The sequence below is a fragment of the Lacerta agilis genome, chromosome 12, assembly GCF_009819535.1.
Source record: "Lacerta agilis isolate rLacAgi1 chromosome 12, rLacAgi1.pri, whole genome shotgun sequence".
Taxonomy (NCBI): Eukaryota; Metazoa; Chordata; class Lepidosauria; order Squamata; family Lacertidae; genus Lacerta; species Lacerta agilis.
In genome coordinates, this window is record NC_046323.1 from 56,227,063 (window position 1) to 56,249,450 (window position 22,388).

At 56.2% G+C, this 22,388-nt stretch overlaps 1 protein-coding gene across 3 annotated transcripts in view; it reads right to left on the bottom strand.

Annotated features, from left to right (window-relative positions):
- SLC4A2 (solute carrier family 4 member 2) overlaps nt 1-21,408 on the bottom strand; it is a 60,101-nt gene extending 38,693 nt beyond the window's left edge. The window contains exons 1-2 of one of the 3 annotated variants that reach the window (XM_033165172.1): nt 21,278-21,408; nt 7,192-7,283 (exon numbers count right to left, since the gene is read on the bottom strand). The gene's annotated coding sequence lies outside the window, so the exon portion shown is untranslated. The remainder of the gene's footprint in view (nt 1-7,191; nt 7,284-21,277) is intronic. The other 2 variants (XM_033165174.1, XM_033165173.1) reach the window with 2 other exon arrangements.
- Nucleotides 21,409-22,388: the final 980 nt, after the last annotated feature.

The window sequence follows — 22,388 nt, forward strand, 5'->3', positions numbered from 1 at the left end:
CCTTGCGGAAGGAGCAGGTTTCCTCTTCCAGCCTCGCACACAAACCTCTCCTCTTCCTCCTCTTCCCTCCCCTCCCCCTGCCCTGCATGGCCTCTGCTGCTTCACCTGGCAGATCCATGAGGGTGCAGAAGCCAGAAGGAGACTCTGCCTCTGCCCTGGAGAGCAAAATGCACTCTGCGCGGGCTCAGAGGCTACCCAAACTAACGGCAACATACGTGAAGTGTCCAAAGTGATCAGCCCCACCCCCCCCCCAGATCCAGCCCTAAAAGCTGACATAAAGGCCGAGGGATGTCATACCGTGAAGCAACCTTGCGCCTCTGGGCATGTGCAGAGTGCACTGGCCACAACACAGAGCTGACCAGTTTGGAGGCTGCGGGAGCTGGCAAATATTCCCTCCGCCTCAACCTTTATCCATCAGGAGAACAACCACAGTGTAATAATAATAATAATAATAATAATAATAATAATAATTTTATTAATTATAGCCCACCCATCTGGCCTCACCCAAGGCGGGTCTCCCCTCTGGATCCCCCAACCAGGGTGTGGAAGACGTGGGTTCAAGGCCGCCTCTTCCACAGACCCACTGGGTGTCCTTTATCCACTTCTCTTGGCAAAGAGAGACTCAGCTCAATGTCCCACCTGGCAAGGTTGTTATGGGAATCAGAGAATTGCAGAGTTGGAAGGGACCCCCAGGGGTCATCCAGTCGAGCCCTCTGCAATGCAGGGATCTCAGCTCGAGCATCCATGACTGAGGGCCATCCAACCTCTGCCCAAAAACCTCCGAGGAAGGAAGACCCAAAAGCACTTTGTACGCGGGAAGCCAAGCCACGCCGAGGGGGCTGGACTAGATGACCCCTGGGACCCCTTCCAACTCTGACTCTACTGTGACTGGGGGGCACCTCTGCACCACGGAAGAATGAAACCAGCGGCTTCTCTCTGCAGAAGCCAACGGCCCAGGAATCTCCCCTCTGGGCACCCAGGAACCGGCCCCCTCCACTCACCCCATAGGCTCCTGCGACTTCTGGGCGGGCGCCTCCCGCCGGCTGCAGCTTCCGTGGGGCGGGCAGAGGGGGGAGCCCAGAGGGGTCCAGCTGGTTTCCTGCCCCAGGAGCTGCTCAGGAAGCAGGAAATCCTGCCAAGGGCTGTCTGCCGGCTGCCAGGGTGGCAGCCCCTGGGGAGGGAGGGAGGGCAGGCAGGCAGGCAAGGAGGCTCCGGGCTGCAGGCAGGAGGAGAAGGGGGCACCCTCTGCCCAAGCTGCTGCCCTGGCACTGCCCTCGGCGGAGGCTGCAGAGTCTTTTATACCTGCCTCCTGGCAGGGAGAGAGGGAGGGAGGGAGGGAGGGGGGAGGAAAAGTCCCCACAGCGGCAAGGAAGGGTGTGGGGAGGGACGATCCCCACAAGTGCCACTTCAGCCAGTGGCCACTCCTCCCGCGGGCACCGTAAACACACACACACACACACAGAGCGCAGGCCAGAGCTGCTCCCCTGCCACAACAGCTGCCCTGCCCTGCCCTCCTGGGAGAGAAACACACACCCTCCCCCCCCCCAAAACTGTGGAAAGCACTCTCTGCATGCTCAAAGGCCCCTCTCTCATGAAAAGCGGGTTCTGGGGTCCAAAGGGGACCATCTATGGCAAGCTTCCTCAACCTCGGCCCTCCAGATGTTTTTGGCCTACAACTCCCATGATCCCTAGCCAGCAGGACCAGTGGTCAGGGATGATGGGAATTGTAGTCTCAAAACATCTGGAGGGCCGAGGTTGAGGAAGCCTGATCTAGGGCAGCGTCCCGGGTGCCTCTCTTCAGGATCCGGGCTCGACTCTCCCCTCCTGCGGCTTCCGGCCACTGGGATTCGGAAGCATTTGCTGCCTCTCTCCTCCCCAATCCACTTTGGACCCACATTGAGGTCGGTGTTCATCTCTGCCTCCTGTGGCAGGGAGTTCCACAGCTTATGGTGCACCGTGGAGGAGCAGGAGAGAGCCCTGCTGGGGAGGAGGAAAAAGACTGTCTGACTGTGTGTGTGTGTGTGGGGCTCCTCTGAAAGTGGGCCAACCTTGGGCGGGGGCTTCCTGGCCTGATGGACGGCACGAGGTTGGACTAGATCAGTGTTTTTCAACCACTGTTCCGTGGCACACTAGTGTGCCGCGAGATGTTGCCTGGTGTGCCGTGGGAAAAAATGAAAAATTACTTTATATATAGTTAATATAGGCACAGAGTTAAAAAAAATTAACATTTTCTAATGGTGGTGTGCCTCGTGATTTTTTTCATGAAACAAGTGTGCCTTTGCCCAAAAAAGGTTGAAAAACACTGGACTAGATGACCCCTGGGTTCCCTTCCGGCTCCATGCTTCTATGGTGGGAAGGGAGAGACAGCCATGGCCCCAGAGGCCACCCCTGGGATTGTGCAGCTGGAGCAGGTGGGCAGGGGAGGGCCCATGGCGAGGCACCCACAGGGTGGGGGCCTTGCAAGGCTCCCGCTGCCTCCCCTCCCCCACAGCACCCAGCCAATTACTCCTCCTGCGGGTGCCGCTGTGTCAGCAGGGCGGCCGACCGGCCTGGGTGGTAAACCAACCCCTGCTGCTAATGCCAGGGTTGCTGCAGGGTGCCCCCCCCCCGTCACCCAGACAGCCTCTCCCTCTTCTGGCCCCACTGCCCACCCCCAAGCAGGCTGGTTATTTCCTGCCCCCCTTCAGCCCTCAGGCAAGACAGCTCACCTGTCCTGGAGGAGCAGCAAACAGGCAAGACCTAGTTGCAAGGGGAGGGGTCATGAATGACGCACTCCCCAGCAGGCAACCTTCCCCACCTCAGCACCTTCTCTCAGAAACTCTCTTTCAGCTGAGATGCCTGCCTGGCAGGGGGTCAGGCTGGATGACCTTTGGGGGACCCTTCCAATTCTAGGATTCAATGGCCTTGGAAGGCTGGGGGGATCTCCTTCATTGGAGGTTTCTCAGCAGAGGTCAGGTGGTCACCTGCCAGGGATTCTTGAACTGAGATGCCTGCCTGGCAGGGGGTCAGGCTGGATGACCCTTGGGGGACCCTTCCATCTCAACAGTTCCACAATAGGAGGTGGGCCCTGTTCTGCACCCACCCACCCACCCACCCCTTTTCCCCCCTTCTGAGTTAGCTCAGGATGCAGCCAGGCCCAAAGGCATTATGGAAAACGAAGGCATGCACTGAGCATGCACTTAACCTGGGAGAGACCAGGGTTCGAATCCCTACTCGGCCCGGAAGCTCCCTGGGTGTAACCTGAAGGGCCAAGTCACTGCCTCTCTCAGCCTGACCTACCCGGCAGGGTTGTTGTGGAGATTACCGGAGGAGAGGGAGAGAAACAGGTGCGCCACTTTGAGCCGCTTTGGGGATAAAAGACGGGATATCGATCAATGCATTCATCTTTGAATCATAGAGCTGGAGGGGACACAAGGGTCATCCAGTCCAACCCCCTGCCATGCAGGAAGTTGTTGGGCTCGAATCCGTGACCCTGAGATTAAGAGCTGGGGGGCAGGGGGCCCTCGAAAGGACCCCGCTGTGGGGAGGGCTGGTAAGCAAAATCAGCTGGCATTATGGGCTGGGATTTTCCATCTGTGACCCCAAAGGGACTCCATGGGGCTCTTCCCCTGAAGCTCAGCACCCCCCCCCCCCGTGACACAGGACGGGGGGAGGGTTATCAGGGACACAGAGAGAGAAGTCCAGAGTTGTTCAGAAAGGCAGTTTCCTTCCTCTGCCCTCTTCCCCAGACAGACATCACTTGCTCTTTGCGGGGGGGGGGGGGCTCCCCGGATTCTCAAGAAGGCTCAAATCCTGGCTCATTTGACCCCCCCCCCCCAGAGGGAAGCCTCCCTGGCCAATGGGCCACTCCAAAGGGGAGGGATCAATGAATCGCAGAAGCGCAGAGTTGGAAGGGACCCCCAAGGCCCATCCAGTCTGACCCCCTGCAATGCAGGAATCACAGGCCAAGAATCCTTGACGAAGAAAGGAGAGCAAGAGTTGAGCTTCTCCTCTTCCTTCCTGTGTTAAAATGTCACAGAATAGACCCCAAAGGATATCCAGTCCACCCCGCAATGCAAAGGGGGAGCCAGAGAAGCCTCTGCCCCACGGCGAGACCAAACGGGGCAGTAACTTGGAAGCCTGAAAGTGCAAACAGCCCCTCTTTCAAGGCTCCCCCACATGACCCCCCCCGCCTTCCTCGGTTTCCCCTCGCAAGCAACCACCACCTGAACTGCTTGCAAGGAAACCAGCCTTGCAAAGAGGGATGTGGGGCTCGGGGGGGGGGGTGTTGCTAGAGGGTATCACTGGGGAGCAGAGGCGAGTCAAGAGCAAGGCCAGGCCCAGCGCTCAAACCCCAAATATGCCCCCCAAGAGAGTGGGGTCTAGTAGTGTCAGACTGGGACCTGGGAGGCCAGAGTTCGAATCCCCACTCAGCCATGAAGCTCCCTGGGTGGGGCCTTGGGGGCCAGTCCCTGCTTCTCAGCCTGACCTACTTTGCAGGGTTGTTCTGGGGATTAAATGAGGATATAAATTCAAAAGCGGAAAACAGGCAAGATTCCCTTCCTTGCAGGTGGGGGGCAGGTGTAAAGACCAAGAGTGTCTCCCTCCCTGCATTAAATCACATTAATGGCATTAATGGAGGACCCTGGCCGGGGTGTCTGGCCACCTCTCAGGGATTCTTCAGCTGCAACTCGTGCCTTGCAGGGGGCTGGGCTAGATGACCCTTGGGGGTCCCTTACAACTTGGAAACTGCATGGTTCTCTGACTCTGGTGGAGGCAGAAGGGGAGGGCTGAGCCTATGGCCGGAGGCTCTTTGGCCACCGAGAACTGCCCCCCCGCTGGCGCCCAGAGCCCTCCAGTGACCCCAAAGAACTTGAAAGGGCCTCTTGCCCCACGGCAGGCAGGCGCTGGGCTAATTGGCATGGGCAGCCAAAGGCCCACCAAGCTGGCAGGAGGAGGAGGAGGAGGAGGGCCAGGCGAGGAGAGGCAGCGCTTTGCCCTTCCTGGCCGCCACTCAGGCCCCCCACTGCCCCCTAAGCGGCCCTAATGAGGCGTGTGGAGCCGCCTCTGGGGCAGCGCCAGCCGGGGAAAGCGCTGCGTCATCTTTGTCCTGGTCGGCCGTGGGGGTCCCATCCGGCCGAAGTCAAAGGCACAGCACCCCCAAGTCCCCACTTGGCATCGGGGGGGGGGGGGTAGCAGCTCGGGGGAAGGATGGTGGCGACCATCAGTCACAGGAGTCAGTCAGAGAATCGTAGAAATGTGACTTTGGAAGGGATCCCTGAGGCTCATCTGCCCCACCCTCTTTGCAAGGCAGCAATCGCAGCTCAGGGAAGCTGCACCAACCGGCAGGTTTTCCTTAAGGTCGGATTTTTTGGAACCCAGGTTCTGCAAACCCTTCCCCCCCCCCCAGGTGTTCTTCGCTGGGCCGGACTCCTTTCCCGCCTTGCCCACTCGCCCACCTTGTGGCTGGCAAACTCTCCTGGGCGCCAACAGGAAGAACCTCCTTCTGCAGCTGCAACCCTCCCCCTGCTCCTCTCTTCTGGGCAAGGGTAGCAGGAGTGGGTCTTAGGGGCAGCAGGATACGAGTTTGGGGGTCACAGCTCGCTTGAGATTCCTGCAACGCAGGGGGTTGGGCTAGATGACCCTCGGGTCCCTTCCGGAGCTACGGTCCAATGTGCTCCGCCGGAGCCTTGCGGGAATGAGCAGAAGGACTATCGATGTATGAATGGCGGCTCTAGGCAGACCCACAGACCCCACCTGGCCCGGGACCCTCGTGCCACCCCACCCCCATGTCCTGCCCCAGGGCGGCTGGTGCTCTTGGGGTGGGGTCCCCCTCCCAGCCCCCTTCCTCCCCCCCCCCAGTTGCAGAGGCGGCCGGCAGACCCCCACTGGGCTGCGCAAAGCTGCATTCTTCACCTTGACAGGGCGGAATAATTGGGCTGGCGCAGTGCCCTGACCCGCGGCTCAACCTGGGGCCGCCATTGTGAAATCCGGCCCCACAAGCTGCCCCCCACACTTCCTGCCCCCCCACCCCAGCCCCGAAATCACCTTCGCTACGGACGGCCGAGTCAGCACGCAGCCGGTTGCACAACACAAGGCACACACACCACAGACAGGAAAACGAGGAAGGAGCCTTCCTGGGATAGCTCAGTTGTCAAAGCACAAAACTCAGCCTTAGGGTCGCAGGTTCGAGGCCCACATTGGGGGTTGGGCTAGATGACCCTCAGGGTCCCTTTTACTCTACAATGCTATAAATCTATGACTCCTTGGCCAGAAGCCCTCCAGATCAAGCACAACCAGACTCGGCCCTCCAGATGTTTTGGGACTACAACTCCCATCATCCCCAAGCTAACAGGGCCAGTGGTCGTGGACGATGGGAACTGTAGTCCCAAAACATCTGGAGGGCCAAGTATGGGGGTGCCTGCTGGGAGTTGTAGTTCAGCCACATCTGGAGGTCTCCAGGTGGGCAGAGGCTGGAAACAAAGCCCTGCCCTACACTTTCAAGAGGGAGCTTCAAAAGAAGGGGGCTCATTCTGCCCCTCACACCCAGCATGCCCCCTCCCCAGACTGTCTCTACCCCTCAGCAAAGCTCCCCTCCTCATTAAGGAAGCCGCCTTAGTCAGACCATTGGCCTATCTAGATCAGTCATACCTGCACTGACTGGCAGCAGTCGCTCTCTGGGGATATTCCTAGGTCTACCAAGAGATGTTGTCAGGGTTCGAACTCGCGTCCTTCTGCATTCCAGGCAGGTGCCCCACGACTGAGATGTGTGGCACCCCCCATTTGCCTATTGCAAAGGCCCCACCGGCAGAGGAGGCCGAGCAAAGCACACTCAGAGAAGGCCGCTCCCCACCCCCACCCCGTCCTCCGCCAGGAACACCCCTTCCCTCCCCAAAGCCCTGATTCATCCCTGATGGGAAACACAGAAGTGACTCAGCTCCTGCCATGCCCTTGGAAACGTCCCTCCCTAAAGCGCATTCGGGGAGGAAGCCACTCTGTCTAGTGGCAGGAGGTTCCAAAGGCTTTGCAAGGAAGCAGTTTTTGTGTGCCTGGCCTGCCTCTTGAGCAGGGGGGGAGAAAGGGGTGGCTGGACTGCACCCTGGTTCCTACTCCTCTGCTCAGTCTCAGCCCCCAAAGGTGGTATAAGACTCAAACCCCAACACCCTGCCGCTCACCCTCCCCATGTCCAATGGCCGGGGGGGGCGCACTCACCTCCTCGCCAAATTCCTACAGGGTCTCTAGTCCTCAGGAAAGGCAGTGAAGAGGAGGACTTGCCATCCCAAACTCGGCCAGCAAACAGGATACTGAAAAAGAAGACATCCAGGAAGGGGGTGAGCCCCCTCTTTGTGGGTGTTGCTGGCCCCCCATCCACCTCACCCCCAGGGACACCCCTCCTGCAGATGCCTCCTGGGGACGCGGGTTGCAAGAAGGGATGGGAGCCATCTCTGAACCTGCCCAAGCAAGAAGAGAGTTGGGCGGCCACCGAGTGCCATGGCTGGTTGCCCAAATGTCCAGAGTGCCTGGGCCCACACCGAGCCCCCCAACCAGGCCCAGGCAGCTTCCAGGGGGAAAATACACACAAGCAGACCCTCAGAGCACACACGGCATCGCACAGAGTCACAACGTAATGCCTCGGTGCAGCAAATTGTGAAATATACGAGTGGAGTTTCCTTATGCAGGGTACAGCTACCCTACGGAACTCACTGCCACAGGAGGCGGGGAGGGCCACCAACTTGGGCAGCTTTCAAAGAGGACAGGGCAACTTTGTGCAGGAGGAAAGGGCTATTGAAAACCACAGTGGCTGCTGGGCTCTGCCCTCCCCAGTCGGAGGGAGGTAGCCGTGCTTCTGAATCCCCGTTTCTGGAAGGCCCAGGAGGGGAGAGGGCCGTGGGGCTCAAGTCCCGCCCGCAGGTTCCCCCCACTGCTGTGAGAACAGGAGGCTGGGCTAGAGGGGCCTCTGGCCTGATCCAGCAGGTGCCATTCTTTCTCTGCTTGTAATTTGAAAACATGCAAAGCTATGCAAAGAAGGCACAAGGCCACAGAGTCAGGAGGCTTGATCAGGAAAACTCAAAGTTACGTCTCAAAGACCAGCGGAACAAACTCTGTTGGGGCTGCATAGAATCATGGAAGGGCCCCCCGAGGGTCATCTAGTCCAACCCCCCGCAATGCAGGAATCTCAGCATAGCCTCTGCTTAAAAACCTCTGCTGTCAAACAGCTCCTCTTGCCTTGGGCTCCCTTCCAACTCTGCAATTCTATGAATGGGAGGCAGATCTTAAAACTTGAGCAAGTCTGTAGGGCAGATCACAGAATCATGAATCGCAGAATTTGGAAGAGAGCCCAAAGGCCCAGCCGCCTGCAATGCAGGAATCTCAGGCCATTGGGGGCCTCCAAGGTCAACAGCAGCCATCCAGGCATTCAGAGGTATATAATAATAATAATAATAATATTTATTATTTGTACCCCGCCCATCTGGCTGGATTTCCCCAGCCACTCTGGGCGGCTTCCAACAGAAACCAAATACAACAATATCAAACATTAAAAACTTCCCTAAAAAGGGCTGCCTTCAGGTTTTTTCTGAATGTCAGGTAGTTGTTTATTTCCCTGACCTGTGATGGGAGGGCGTTCCACAGGGCGGGCGCCACTACCGAGAAGGCCCTCTGCCTGGTTCCCTGTAGTTTTGCTTCTCGCAGTGAGGGAACAGACAGAAGGCCCTCGGCGCTGGACCTCAGTGTCCGGGCTGAATGATGGGGGTGGAGACGCTCCTTCAGGTATACAGGACCGAGGCCGTTTAGGGCTTTAAAGGTCAGCACCAACACTTTGAATTGTGCTCGGAAACGTACTGGGAGCCAATGCAGATCTCTCAGGACCGGTGTTATGTGGTCTCGGCGGCCACTCCCAGTCACCAGTCTAGCTGCCGCATTTTGGATTAATTGCAGTTTCCGGGTCACCTTCAAAGGCAGCCCCACATAGAGCGCATTGCAGTAGTCCAAGCGGGAGATAACCAGAGCATGCACCACTTTGGTGAGACAGTCCGCGGGCAGGTAGGGTCTCAGCCTGTGTACCAGGTGGAGCTGGTAGACAACCGCCCTGGACACAGAATTAACCTGCGCTTCCATGGACAGCTGTGAGTCCAAAATGACTCCCAGGCTGCGCACCTGGTCCTTCAGGGGCACAGTTACCCCATTCAGGACCAGGGAATCCTCCACACCTGCCCTCCTCCTGTCCCCCAAGAACAGTACTTCTGTCTTGTCAGGATTCAACCTCAATCTGTTAGCCGCCATCCATCCTCCAACCGCCTCCAGGCACTCACACAGGACCTTCACGGCCTTCACTGGTTCTGATTTGAAAGAGAGGTAGAGCTGGGTATCATCCGCATACTGATGAACACCCAGCCCAAACCGAGGGAACACAGGTGAGATGGCCAGGCACCTCACCTGCTACAATCTGGCCTGGCAGCTCCTGGACCGTCTCCAAGGGCAGCCCCACATAGAGAGCACAGAGGCAGTCTAACCTTGGCGTAACAAAGGCCAAGGTGTCTGCGTCCAGGTCTGAGTTTAGGAAGGATTTTAAGTCCCCCCCCCCCGGCAGAGGGTATCGGAGGGATGATCGCCAAAGAAGAAGTTCCGTGGGGTAGGAGAGCTGGGGGAAACTTCACACCCGGCAACCAACTTGCCCCTTGGTTTTCAGAGAGTAGATGGGGAGACAAAGGACACAATATTTCATGGCCCTCTAGTGGCTCTGGGGGCCACTAACGTATTTAGCGTTAATTCTGGAAATGTTGACTCAATTCTGACCAAATTAAGCCCCCTGGAGCAAACTATACACTCCCTCCCCAAATGTCACAGAATCATAGAATTGTAGAGTTGGAAGGGACCCCCGAGGGTCATCTAGTCCAGCCCCTGCAAATCACTCGTTGAGGGTTCAAGACCCCTCGGCTCCCCTCCCCGGTCTAGGCATTGCTGGGATTGTGGCCGCTGTCTGCCACTGAGCTTCTAGGGGCCACAAGTGAGAACGGAGTACAGGGAAGCCAAGGTGGGTGAACGACCCCAAAGGAGCAGGACGTGCCCCACACCAGAAGAGCTGCCCCTCCCCTAACACCCGGCCACACAAAAACGCAGCAAAGTACTGCACCCCAAAACCCTGCACGTCCTGCCCTATGGGAAAAAGCAAGAGGGCACAGACCCACAAGTCCAGTCCCAGTCCAGCCTGGCCCTAGAGAGCCCCTTCCTTCCCCTGGCCAAGGGGTCTCCAGGGCCACCTTCAAGGAGCCAGGAGGTGCTTTTTTCTGAAACAAAGCCATTGTGCCACTTCTTATCTTGGCCGGATAAGGGGAATGTTTTCCTGCATTGAGTCCTTTGGAAGATTTGGAGCCAGTCCACCCTGGCTCCCTTAATCTCTCCTAATGTTTAACTGAATTCTGCCCCCTCCTAATCAGGACCCTCCACCTCCTGGTCCTTGGAGGGCAGAAGTTGAAAAGGTGTCTCCAAGGACATGGGGCTGTCACAGGGAAGGGGACAAGGAGGGACCCCTCTGAATCAGGCATTGCAAGGGCGCAGCCAGGGAACCAGATTTCAAAACACCAGAGCAAACAAAGCCCCAGAAATGAATAAATGGGTGAGGCTTCGGAGCATGCACAGAGTGCAACTCTCTCCCCACTCCTCCAGGCATTGGGTTGCAGAAGTCATTCTGTTTCTCCACAATCTCCTTGTCTCCCTTTAGCACATTTTTGACCCCCTTGTCACCCAAGGGTCAACCCCTTCCCTAGACGGTCTCCTGCTACAAATGTATTTAAACCACTTCTGGCTGTTGGTCTCAATGATTTTACCAATGTGCTCTTCAAAGTCTTTTTTATTTTTCAGCATCCTTTACTGTCTGCTTTAACTTTCTTTTTTTTGGCCAAAGTTTGTGCTCCTTTTCGTTCTCTTCATTCAGACAGAACTTGCATTTTTCAAAAGAAGCCTTCCGGTCTCCAATGACTTCTCCGACTCCTGATCATTTTGGAGAGGTTTAATCCTCCATTCTTTGCCTTTCTACTTCCTTGCCAGGAATAATATTATCAGTAGTAGTAGTAGTAGTAGTAGTAGTAGTAGTAGTAATAATAATAATAATAATAATAATAATAATAATAATAATAAAGTTTGCATACTGCCCTTCACCCTACGATCCCAGAGCGGTTCACAACAGAAAAATGCAAAATGAGGACAAAATACATTCTTATTCTTGTCCAAGGATGCATTTTGGGACATTTCCACCTCCGCACTCGAGCAAATTCCCAGAATGCTGCTCCTACAGACTGCGCCACACTCCTACCTGCATTAGGGCTAGGGGCAATGTCTGGTTTTCAACATTGTGATGTATAATGAGCCATACATCACGATATACCGATATACAGGATCACGATGTCTGAAATAAGGGTGGAGCTGGGAAGAGTCATCGGCTGGCTTCACGGTTTCCCTCCCCTTGTAATTTTGGCACAGGGCGCGCACACATCGTGATTTGCAATATATTGCCAGGTCAAAAATTATGAAACCAAAATCATGATATGGACTTGAATCCGGTTTTTGATGATATATTGATATATTATCGCCCAGTTGTAACCTGCATAAAAGAAGCCAAAAGCGCTTCAACCGTATCACTGCCTCACTACCAGGCCTTTACTAAGGTTGCCAACATGGTGCCCACAGGGGGTTGAGCTAAAACTCCCATCGCGGACCAATATCCTCATTGTGACGAAGTTTCCTCTTTGGAAGTCAAATGGGACCGTGTTGGATCTTCTGGGCAATTGGCCAGTTTGTTGTTGTTGTTCAGTCGTTCAGTCGTGTCCGACTCTTCGTGACCCCATGGACCAGAGCACGCCAGGCACGCCTATCCTTCACTGCCTCCCGCAGTTTGGCCAAACTCATGCTAGTAGCTTCGAGAACACTGTCCAACCATCTCATCCTCTGTCGTCCCCTTCTCCTTGTGCCCTCCATCTTTCCCAACATCAGGGTCTTTTCTAGGGAGTCTTCTCTTCTCATGAGGTGGCCAAAGTACTGGAGCCTCAACTTCAGGATCTGTCCTTCTAGTGAGCACTCAGGGCTGATTTCTTTGAGAATGAATAGGTTTGATCTTCTTGCAGTCCATGGGACTCTCAAGAGTCTCCTCCAGCACCATAATTCAAAAATGGCCAGTTACATGCATATTTAACTTAATAGCACGGTGGCTGCTGTTCCCATGTGGTTGGGCAACCCTGCCATCTCGTGCCAGGTTTGGGGTGCCACTCAAGGTTCAGTCTAGGGGTGCCCCCCCCCGGTCAATTCCCCCACCCACAACGAATCTGCCCCTTTGGGGAATTCTAGCTTGCTGGACTCAGTGCTGTGTGGGACATCCAGAGTGACACCACCTCCGATACGCCGCTCTCTGTCCTTCCTAGAGTTCGCAGCCAGAGATAACCGTCCCGCCAGGTTTGCGAGATATTCACTGCGCCAAAGCCGTCCTCTAAGACTAAACGCTCCACTTTGCCCATCTTGACCCAGAGGCTTCCAGAGCTGGCACAGAAAACCCTTGCAGACAATCTCTCCCAAGCACCTTGGGGGGCAAGATGAAAGAACTGCTCGGATGCACACAGGTGGCTGGTGGCAAAATGTTTTGCACATGGCAAGGGGGGGGGTTTGCAGAACGTTCAGCTCAGGATTCCGGAGAGAGGGAAGGAGCACTTTCCGTGGGGCGGAAGTGTACATGGGGAGCCCTTCCTTCCAGATTTCGGAGGGATATCTAACTCGACGGTCTTGCCAGACTTTCGGTCCAAGGACAGGACGTCCTGCACCAGGCGAGGGGTTGGACCAGATAATTCTTCTTCGCAAGATTAATTATATATTGTATTTTTAATTAATGTCGCTATGCTTGCAAACTGCTCCGGGAATATTTATTGATGGGTGGCTAGATAAATTTGATTAGCGGCAGTAAATAAACCCTGTTCCTGATCTGGGGGCTGGATGCGGCCCATTGAGCGCCGGCATTCCTCCCCTCCCACCAATGCCAGAATTAGACCTGAAAAACCCTGGGAGCCACTAGGAGGTTTTCCAAGGCTAAATGCAGTCCCTGTGCCGCCATTACGTTCACAGGATCATAGAACAGAAGTGTTGGGAGGGGTCACACGGTCCAAGCCCCCCAGAGCAGGAATGGCAGCTCAAAGGCACGAATGGGTGAGGCAGAGACACAAAATGTGTCCGAATGCCTGCCTCTTTGCAACTATTTGTATGCATGCGTGTGGATGCATGTGGGGGTTTTTTTGGGGGGGGGAGTCTCTGCCCACTAGCGGCTCTGGCCACACCCCTTACGTTTGGCCCCATAGCCTTGGCCATCAGGGAATGACGCCTCGTGCTGACAACCCCCCCCCCCCCCCCGAATCAAGAAGAGCGGAAACTCTGAACCGAACAAAGATGTGTCATGTCAGGAAATGAGTGATATGCAAAACTTGTGGGCTTGAAAAGAGGAGGAGAGAAATTCATGGAGGAGGAGAGGGAGGGCTCTCCATGGCTCCTGAATCCCCCTTTCTGGAAACCCCAGGAGGAGAGAGAGCTCTCGTGCTCAGATCCCGCTCACTGGCTCCCCACATGCATCTGGTTGGCGACTGGGAGAAGAGGATGCTGGCCTCGATGGGCCTCCTCTGGCCTCATCCAGCACCAGCCAAGCTCTTCTGGTGTGCTTGTTACTCACTGAGGAAACCCCACAACCCTCGCCCACAAGTGGGGTGCCGGAGGCAGGTCTTCAAACTCGCGTCCAGCAAGTGAGTTGCTCAAGTTGGAAGGGCCCACAGAAGTGATGGAAGCAGGCTGACCTCTGCCCATGTGCAGAGTGCCATTTGCTTCACAGAGCCCTCTGGGATTCGCATCATCATTAGGGGCAGGATGTGCCAGACTGGCCACTTGGCCCAACTCTTTGCTCCAAGGACCGGCTATGGGCCACCTTCCTCCCAATTCAGTCTCCAGGGAGCGCCTTGTGTTGCCCCTGGGTGCTCTAGAGGGGCAGCCTGACCTGGGGGAAGGTAAAACCCTTCCCTCCTTCCATTGGTTTCCAGCAAACATGGAGGCACAGCAGAACCCTGCTGGCTAGTTGCCATCGCTGGCCTTCTCCCACTTCATGAATTTGTCTAACTCTCTTTGAAACCCAACCAGGCTGGTGGTCATCACTGCCTCCTGTGGGAGGGAGTTCCACAGTTCAACTCAGTGCCGCGTGAAGGTCTTTCTTGTACCTCTCCTGAATCTTCCAACCTTCAACCTCATGCAGTGTTAGAAACTCAGATATATAAGCTCAGCGCCAAAGGGCATCTTGAACCTCAGCTGCAGTCACCGCAACGGAATGTCTATTCTCCAGCGGGTTGGACTGGATGACCCTTGGGACCCCTTCCCATGATTCTATCGTCCTATGATCTCAGCTACGTTGCCTGACTGCAGCTTGCTCTTACAACAGTCTCCTTGTCCCAGGATGCAAGACGGAGAAACACACACAGTGGGAATGGAAATGGCATGAGCTACGGACTAAGGCAAAGGTTTTTAACCCGCGGCCACCAACGTGACGCCCAGAAATCTCCAGGTATTTGCATCTGGACCAGCGCCAGCACCAAAACGCTCCTGGCAAATGTCTAACATTGCATGGGATGCCCATGAATTCTAGTGTTACGAGAGAGGAAGAAAAACTTTATAAACTTCTATCCCATTGCCTCTGACTCGCCTTTTCTCTCAACTAAAAAGTTGCAAGAGCTGCAGGCCTTCCTCACAGGGGCGTCGTTCCATCCCCTGGACCATTTGCTCACCCTTCCCAGTTCTACGGATCAGGACCGGCACCTGACAGTGCCGTCCTCCATTCAGGACCAGCCACTGACTCTCCTCTTCTGTGGGAAACCAGCTGAGCGGCACATCTTTGCAGTCCTGGCCCCGTCAGCAGAAGGGCCTGGCCGGCTGGCTCCCCTTTCACAAAGGCCGCCGGCCCTTCCCCTCCCTCCCTCCCACAAACCGCCCCACCTCGGGCCCCACAAGCCGGACTTCAAAACAAGACCGGTGTGGCAGTTGCAACCCAGCCAGCCGCACAACCCATCATTAGGGGCCAGCAAGAGACTCCAGCGGTCGGACCGAGAAGAACGCAGGACAGGCGAGGGAGAAGCGGAGACGGGGGACCAGGGCCCAGCTAGCTCAGCACTGTCAACACTGACCGGCAGCAGCAGCCGCAGCTCTTTGGGTTTGGTTTTTCTTAGCCCTCCCTGAAGATGCTGGCGGGGACTGAACAGAGGCCCTTCTCCACGCAGAGCAGACGTTTGCTTATTGATACAATTTATAAGAGTTTTAATCCGTGTAAATTAACTAGCCACCTGAAAAGTGTCCACTGAGTGCCTGTAGTTCAACAGGGGGGGGGCTGTTGGGTCTCAGCAGGGAGGCAGAGCCACAGAATTGGGCCAACAGGATCGAGAGCCCGTCCTGTGGGCGCTCCACTGAAGATGCTCTGTCCAGGGTTCGAAATCCGCCAGGCGCACTTTGCACCTGACTATTGGCCACTTGCGACCAAGTGAAGATGCCTGGGTGCCAGGATGGGGCCTGACATCTCCGCCACCTGGGGATCCTTGGACTCTTTTCACACACCCCGTCCTGCAGAATTCTGTCTGCGATATTTTATCTGAACTTCTGTAACCAAAATGCTTTTTCTGTGCAGCAAACAGCGTTATAGCGATTTGCTGGCACTTGTCTTCACTCCCCCCCCCCCGCCCTGCTCACGTAGGTGAGGAATCTGCCTAGATTAGGAATGGTCACCATTAAGATAAAGAAGTCTATATATATGCGGACAATCCCTGGATCAAGGAATTTTCTTCTTTAAGTTCTCAAAGTTCTTAACCCAGCTCAAGGTTGTCCGCTGAACTAGCCAGATGTTTCAGTGAGAATCAATCACAGTCAGTCCATCATTTGAAAAATAAGACTTCAGAGCTGTCTGGCCCCCAAATGGCAACTGGACATTTAGTTTTGGCGACTGCAGCCTTGGTTTAAGGAGCCATTTGGCCCCTAGTTTACACACCTGAGTTTCTAACACTGGCTGGACCATTGAACTACAGCCTGCTCTCCCCTCCCAGCTTCCTCTAACATTGAGGCCAAGCCAGGGGTGGAATCTCAGCTCACCCCTCTCTGTGCCTGCTCCTGGTCTAGGGGGCACCCCCAGGATTCCCACAGGGAGGGGGCAACTAGGGGGACGGGACGCCAGCTGTACAACCTCCTGGTCAAGATGCTCTGCCCAGCAGCCCCTCCCAAGACCCACTGCAGAGAACCCAGGAAGACAAGAGCAGTTCTTGCAAGGACCCCCCCCCCTGTCTCTCCTCCAGAATGCTGTTGTTTTGTTGCTGGTTTTATTCATTTTCAGGGCAACCATTTCTACCCTGCTCCAATAACCAAAGAAACAGAAGCAGCCTCCCTGTTGCTTGCAGGATGAGCCCATCCACTCCAGCCTCCTGTTCTCACACTGGCCGACCAGATGCCCAAAAGGAAACACGCAGGCAGGATTCAAACACAGCCCTCTCCCCTCTTGCGCTTCCCAGCAGCTAGTATTTGCAAGCATCCCTGCCTCCAACTGCAGACACAGAGCAGAGCCATCCTGGACGGGAGCCACCCACAGCCCTCGCATCCTCTGTGATTTTGTCCATCCCTATTTTAAAGCTATCTGGGTTTGCGGCCATCACTGCCTCTTGTGGGAGGGAGTTCCACGGTTTAACGCTACATTGCGTGAAGAAGGCCTTTCCTTCATCTTCCAACCTTCAGCTTCATCCACTGGGAGATTTCATCCATTATAAAGGGTGGGGGGAATGTACCGTATTTTCTCATCTATGACGCCCCCATGTATAAGACGCTTCTTATTTTGGGGGACTCAGATTTAAGAAAATGGGAAGAGATGTATCTGTGTATAAGACGCCCCCTAATTTTTGACATCATTTTAAAGGGAAAAAACCTAGTCTTATACATGGAAAAATACAGTAGTCCTGTTGCCCCCCAAGAGGCCCTCCCACGCTACAAGGTGCAGGACCCCCCCCCACTTATTTCTAAAACTGTGTTTGGGAGGCGAGTGCCATTTCTGGGGCTCTCTGACAGAGGAGGATAGAGCAAGCTTTTTTCTGTTGCTCCAGTGGGCAGGATTCGAACCAACAGGCTCAAAGGAGGTTCTGACGAAACATCACAAAGACCTTTCTGCCTGCAAGAGCGGTTTGACTGTGGAGCGGACTCTCGGAAGACTCTCTCTCTCCTTCCTTGGAGGTTTTTAAGCAGGGGTTCTTTGTCTGTGGCTCCAGAATTGCAGGGGGTTGAACTAGATGGCCCTTGGGGGGCCTCTTCCAACGCTTACAAATGGGATGGTTCCATAAGCGGCCGCCCGGCCCCCTCCTGAGATCGCAGGGCCTCCCAGTTGAGCGTGAGAAAGCAAAGATGAGGATCTCGCAAAGGAAGCCCCGAAAACACCGCCAGGTCCTCCCCGGCTGCTTCCCAGGTGGGTGGGGCAGCACCTGCAATTACGCAGCCCTGGACCTGCTCACCCAGGGCCCCCACCCCCTCCCCACACCCGGGGAACGCAAGGAGCCGAGAACTAAACCCACTAATTACTCTGACACAATGAGCCCCAGGAACTCTGCTGACAGCAACTGCCGGCCTGTTTCACCGCAGAGAGAAATCTAGCTGCCAAGGCTGGACTGTCCCGGCCAGGACAAGCCCCTCTGGCCTCTTGGCTGCTTGCTACCACCAGGGCTCTGCTCTGCCTCCACAAATACAGTGGCACCCCTAGTTACGAACTTAATTCGTTCCGGAGGCCCGCTCTTAACCTGAAATTGTTCTTAACTGGAGGCGTGCTTTCGCTAATGGGGATTCTTGCTGGCACACGATTTCTGTTCTCATCCTGGGGCAAAGTTCTCGACTCGAGTTAACTCTTCCAGGTGAGCAGAGTTTGTAACCTGAGGCGTTTGTAACTCCAGGTACCCCTGAATATGGGCTGCTGGAAACCCCAGGAGGGGAGAGTTGCTCTTGTGCTCAGATCCTGGCTTGCTGATTTCCCACAGAGGCCCTGCGAGAACAGGAGAGCTGGAGCCAGTGATAGAAACCCAGACAGACCCTTAAACCAAGTTGCCATTTGGGGACCCTCAAGTCCTTTTTGGGGTGCCCCGTCTTTCATGCTGCCAGCCTGCATCTCTCTCTCTCCTGATAGGATGCCAACTGCTCTGGCGGCCTTTTTGGCCAAAGAGCACAAACACTGCAAATAGGCGAAGGAAGGAAGGAAGGAAGGAAACAGAGGACACTGTATAAGTTCATAGAGGAGGAGAGGACACTGTCGATGGTTGCTGGCAGTGCTGGAAACTAAACTAGGGGCCAAAGGGCTCCTTAAACCGAGGCTGCAGTCGCCAAAATGGAATGTCAGGTTGCCGTTTTGGGGCTGGACGGCTCTGAAGTCTTATTTTTGAAATGACGGACTGACTGTGATTGATTCTCAGTGAAGCATCTGGCTAGTCCAGAGGACCACCTTCCTTGAACTCGGTTAGGAGCTTTGAGAACTCAAAAAAGAAAAGTCCCTTGACCCAGGGACAGTCTGCAGATATATCGGCCAGTTGCAACCTCTTTTTCTTAAGGGTGACGCAGAGCATTCATATCACACGAATATTCTTCACAACTGTGAAATGGGGAAAGCGGAGGGAAGCAAGAACTATTAATTATAATTGTCCTGCTCAGGCTTCACAGAAAAAAACATTTTGGTTCCCCAGAAATCCATTCCGATTGTGTAGGTGAAATATAACAGATAGAATTCTACAGGATGGGAGTGTCAGCCCAGGAAACATTTGTGCATTGCAGGGGGGTTGGACTAGATGACCCCCATGGTTCCTTCCAACTCTACGATTCTATGATTCTGTGACCAAGGATGCGCGAGGGTTCACATCTACCCACTTGGCCAGGAAGGGTGACCTTGGGGGCGGGTCATTCATTCTCAGCCCAACTTACCCATACACCTGAAGGGCCTGCCTCCTCAAAAAACAAAAAAACAGAGCCTGCAAACCAGCAAGTCGGGATGGTGGCTCCCCCACCTGAGGAGGGGCAAAGATCTGCCTCCCTGCTGGGGCTTGGAAAAGGCTCTGGCACCAACTTCACTTCCCAGCAAGCCTCTGCTTGGTTCTGTCCTGTGTCTGGTTCTGGTTTGGTGCCCTTTCTGCTCTTCCTCTCCTCTCTCTCTCTCTCTGGCTTAGACTGGGATTTTGGTTGCTGCCCTTTCTGAGTGTGGGAAAAGCAGGTAATGAACTCAGGGGGTGAATAAGGCGCCTGCCGGAAAGGGCAGAATTGAGTGGAAACGGAAGGGCAGCTTCGCTTCTGAAACAATGGACGGGGCTCTGCCAACAGCATCTGCCAAGAGGCCGCCACTCTGCACACGCTTAGAGGCACCCACAAAACTGAAGAATTGTAGCCTAACCCCCTGCAATGCAGGAATCACAGCTGAAGTACCTCCGACAGACGCCCATCCGAACTCTGCTAAAAACCTCCCGTGAATCATAAAATTGTAAGGGACCCCCAGGCACCATCTAGTCCAACCCCCTGCATTGCAGTCCCCAGTGGAGTGAGGAGAAGAGAATGCCAGGCCCAAAGGCAGCAGCAGGATGGGGTGGGGTGTCCACATGAGCCAGGATGCGGCCATGGAAGGAGCTCTGGGTCCCCACCCTGCACTGGCAAAAGAAGCAGAGGAGGCTGGTGCCGTGGATCAGAGGAGGAAGGGCCAGGGGGCTGCCTCCAGGTGGCAACCATGAGGGATGATGATGATGATGGGAACTGCAGGCCAGGAACACTCAGAAGGGCTATGTTGCCAACCCAGGGTCTGGCCTGACCAAAGGCACAGCCACCTTCCTTGCTCTTGGTTTCATGTCCACAAATGAAAGGAAAAGCAGAGAGCAGTTGGGTCTTCCTGACTGCCACGGTCACAGCTGCAGTGCCACCCCCACCGTAAATTGTCCTAACCCTCTTTGAAAACCATCCAAGCTGGTGATCATCGCTGCCTCCTGTGGGAGGGAGTTCCACAGTTCGTTTCTCTGCTGTGTGAAGAAAGACTTTCTTTCGTCCTTCCCGAATCTTCCACTCTCGGGAACAAAAGGTGAGCGCTGCCCGTGAGCTGAGGTTCTGGCGCTGCACAGCGCCCAGACAGACCCAAGGCAGGGATCCAGGAACTCCTCCCTCTCGCCCCCAGGAGAGCAGCGGGGGGGGGGAGAGAAGGAGGGGTGCCGCCTGAACAGGCTGGCACGGCCTGCAAGGCAATGCAGGCCCTCAAGGGAGGCGGGAGGGAGTGCCAGGAATGAGCCACCCCTGGAGAATTCCTCCCTGGTGAGAGGATGCGGGCTGGAGGCTGGATGCTTTCCTTCCTGGGAATGCAGGGCACCCCCCCCCCCACCTCCAAGGTTATGCAACGGCGAGCGGCACCTTCCTAGCGGGCACCCAGCCCTGCCCAGAAAGCGAGGGAAGGTGTTGGCATCGTCCACGCCCACAGCAAGGTGTGTCTCTCCCGGCCGGCTCCATCCCATCCAAAAACATCTGCATCCCTCCTGCCCAGGGAAATGGCTCCTGACAAATCCCCCCCCCCCACTGCGCGCGCCCGGCCTCCAGGCTTCCGGGTGCCCCTGCAGCACCTGCCCCTTCCCCAGATGCCCTCTGCTTGCGGTGCCCCGGGGCCTGGATTCTGATCCTGCCCCCGGTGGGTGGCTCGCCTGGCCTTTGGGGAGGACCTTCTGCATCGCTGGCTGAGAAAGAGAGACACCCCACAGCTCAGGTTGCCACGGCAGAGCGCAATGCGCGAAGCTGGAGCCGGCGCTCTCTAAAAGCGCAGGCCGCGCACTGCAGGCGCCCCGGGGGATGTTCGGGAGTTTCGTTCCGACGCGAGTCCCGCCTGAGGGGAATCTCTCAGTCCCAGCCCCACCGGCAAAGGCACCTGGCGGAGCGCAAGTCCTGGCGGGGGGGGGGGGGGGCTGGACGGGGGCTCCTCAGCCGATCCTCCCCAGGGAGGGCGCTCCCTCGGTTCTCCGCCAAGCGCGTGCCTCTGAGCACACGCAGAGCGCGCCTGCCTCGGAGCAGGAGGGAGCCCAGCGCGCGGCCACGGGAGGCCCGTCCGCACCCTCCTCCTCCTGGGCCAGAGGGTGGGAGGCAGGCACCCCACCCCAGTCCTCCCCCCCGCTCGTCTCCCGGCCCCGGGAGGCTCCAGCTCCGGCCCGCCGGTGCTTCTCGCGCGCTTCTTCCCCTCCCGCGCCACCGCCGCCTCGCGCGCGCGCCCGTCACTCACCCGCTCCAAGAGCCCCGGCAGCAGCCTCAGGCGCGCGCCCGCCAGCCCGGCCCCTCCAGGTCCGAGGAAGCAACCTCGGCTCTCCAAGCAGGGGGGAGCGCATGCGCAGCTGGACCCAGCGCGCTCCCGACTCCGCCACGTGCACGGCAGGACAGCCCCCGCCCCCTGAGAGGAGAACCGGGGGCCCCGCCCCGGTGGAGAAAGAGGCGGACAGATGGACGGACAGAGACCCCTCGTGTCGGAGGAAGGCAAAAGGCTTGGACGGGAATTCTTGCTTTGCGCGCAAGAACCGCCAGAGTGCGCGGATCCAGCGGGGAACTCAGCGCGCCCCACAGCTGACTCTCGGCCTGGAGGCAGCCTGGCTGCTATCCAGAGACAGCCTCCGCCTCCGCCATGAATTTGCGCAATCCTCTTTCCACAGAATCCTAGAACTGTGGAGTTGGGAGGGATCCCAAGTCATCAGTCCAAGTCCAACCCCGCGCAATGCAGGAATCTCCGCTCAAGCCGTCCAGGTGGGTGGCCATCGCTGCCTATGGGAGTTCCATAGTCTAGTCTAAGTAGGCACGGGCTGAAGAAGAACTTCCTTTGATGTGCCGTCAATCTTCGTGGGATGCTGACAAGTTCTAGCACGATGAGGAAGGGAGAAAAACTCTTCTCCTTCTCCTTTCTCCATGCCAGGTATAATCCCGTCCCAGCTCAGAGGCAGCAGGCAAGGCTTCCATCGCCTTCCCTTGGCCCACGTGGGAGATCCCGGCAAGAAAGGGGGGGGGGGCTGGCGCCTCCCTCGACGCGGCGGCACCAAGAGTTTATAAGGTGGTTCGTTGTGGAAATGTGTTTCCCCTTGACCTTGCACCCACAAGAGGCTGAGTCACCAGTGGAATAAAGGTCGGACGGCTTCTTCTCTGAAACTGCTGCTTCCGGCAGCAACGCGAGGGGGCTGCGAATCACACGGGACACAGGCACACCTCCGAGGAAGGAGCGAGAGAAGAAGGGAGTGTGGCACTAAGAAGAAGGAGGGAAAGGGAAAGGGAAGCTTTCCTCTGTCCTGAAGCAGAGCAGTTGCAAATGAATAACATATAAAGGAGAACAATCCCAACAGGTACAGAGCCAT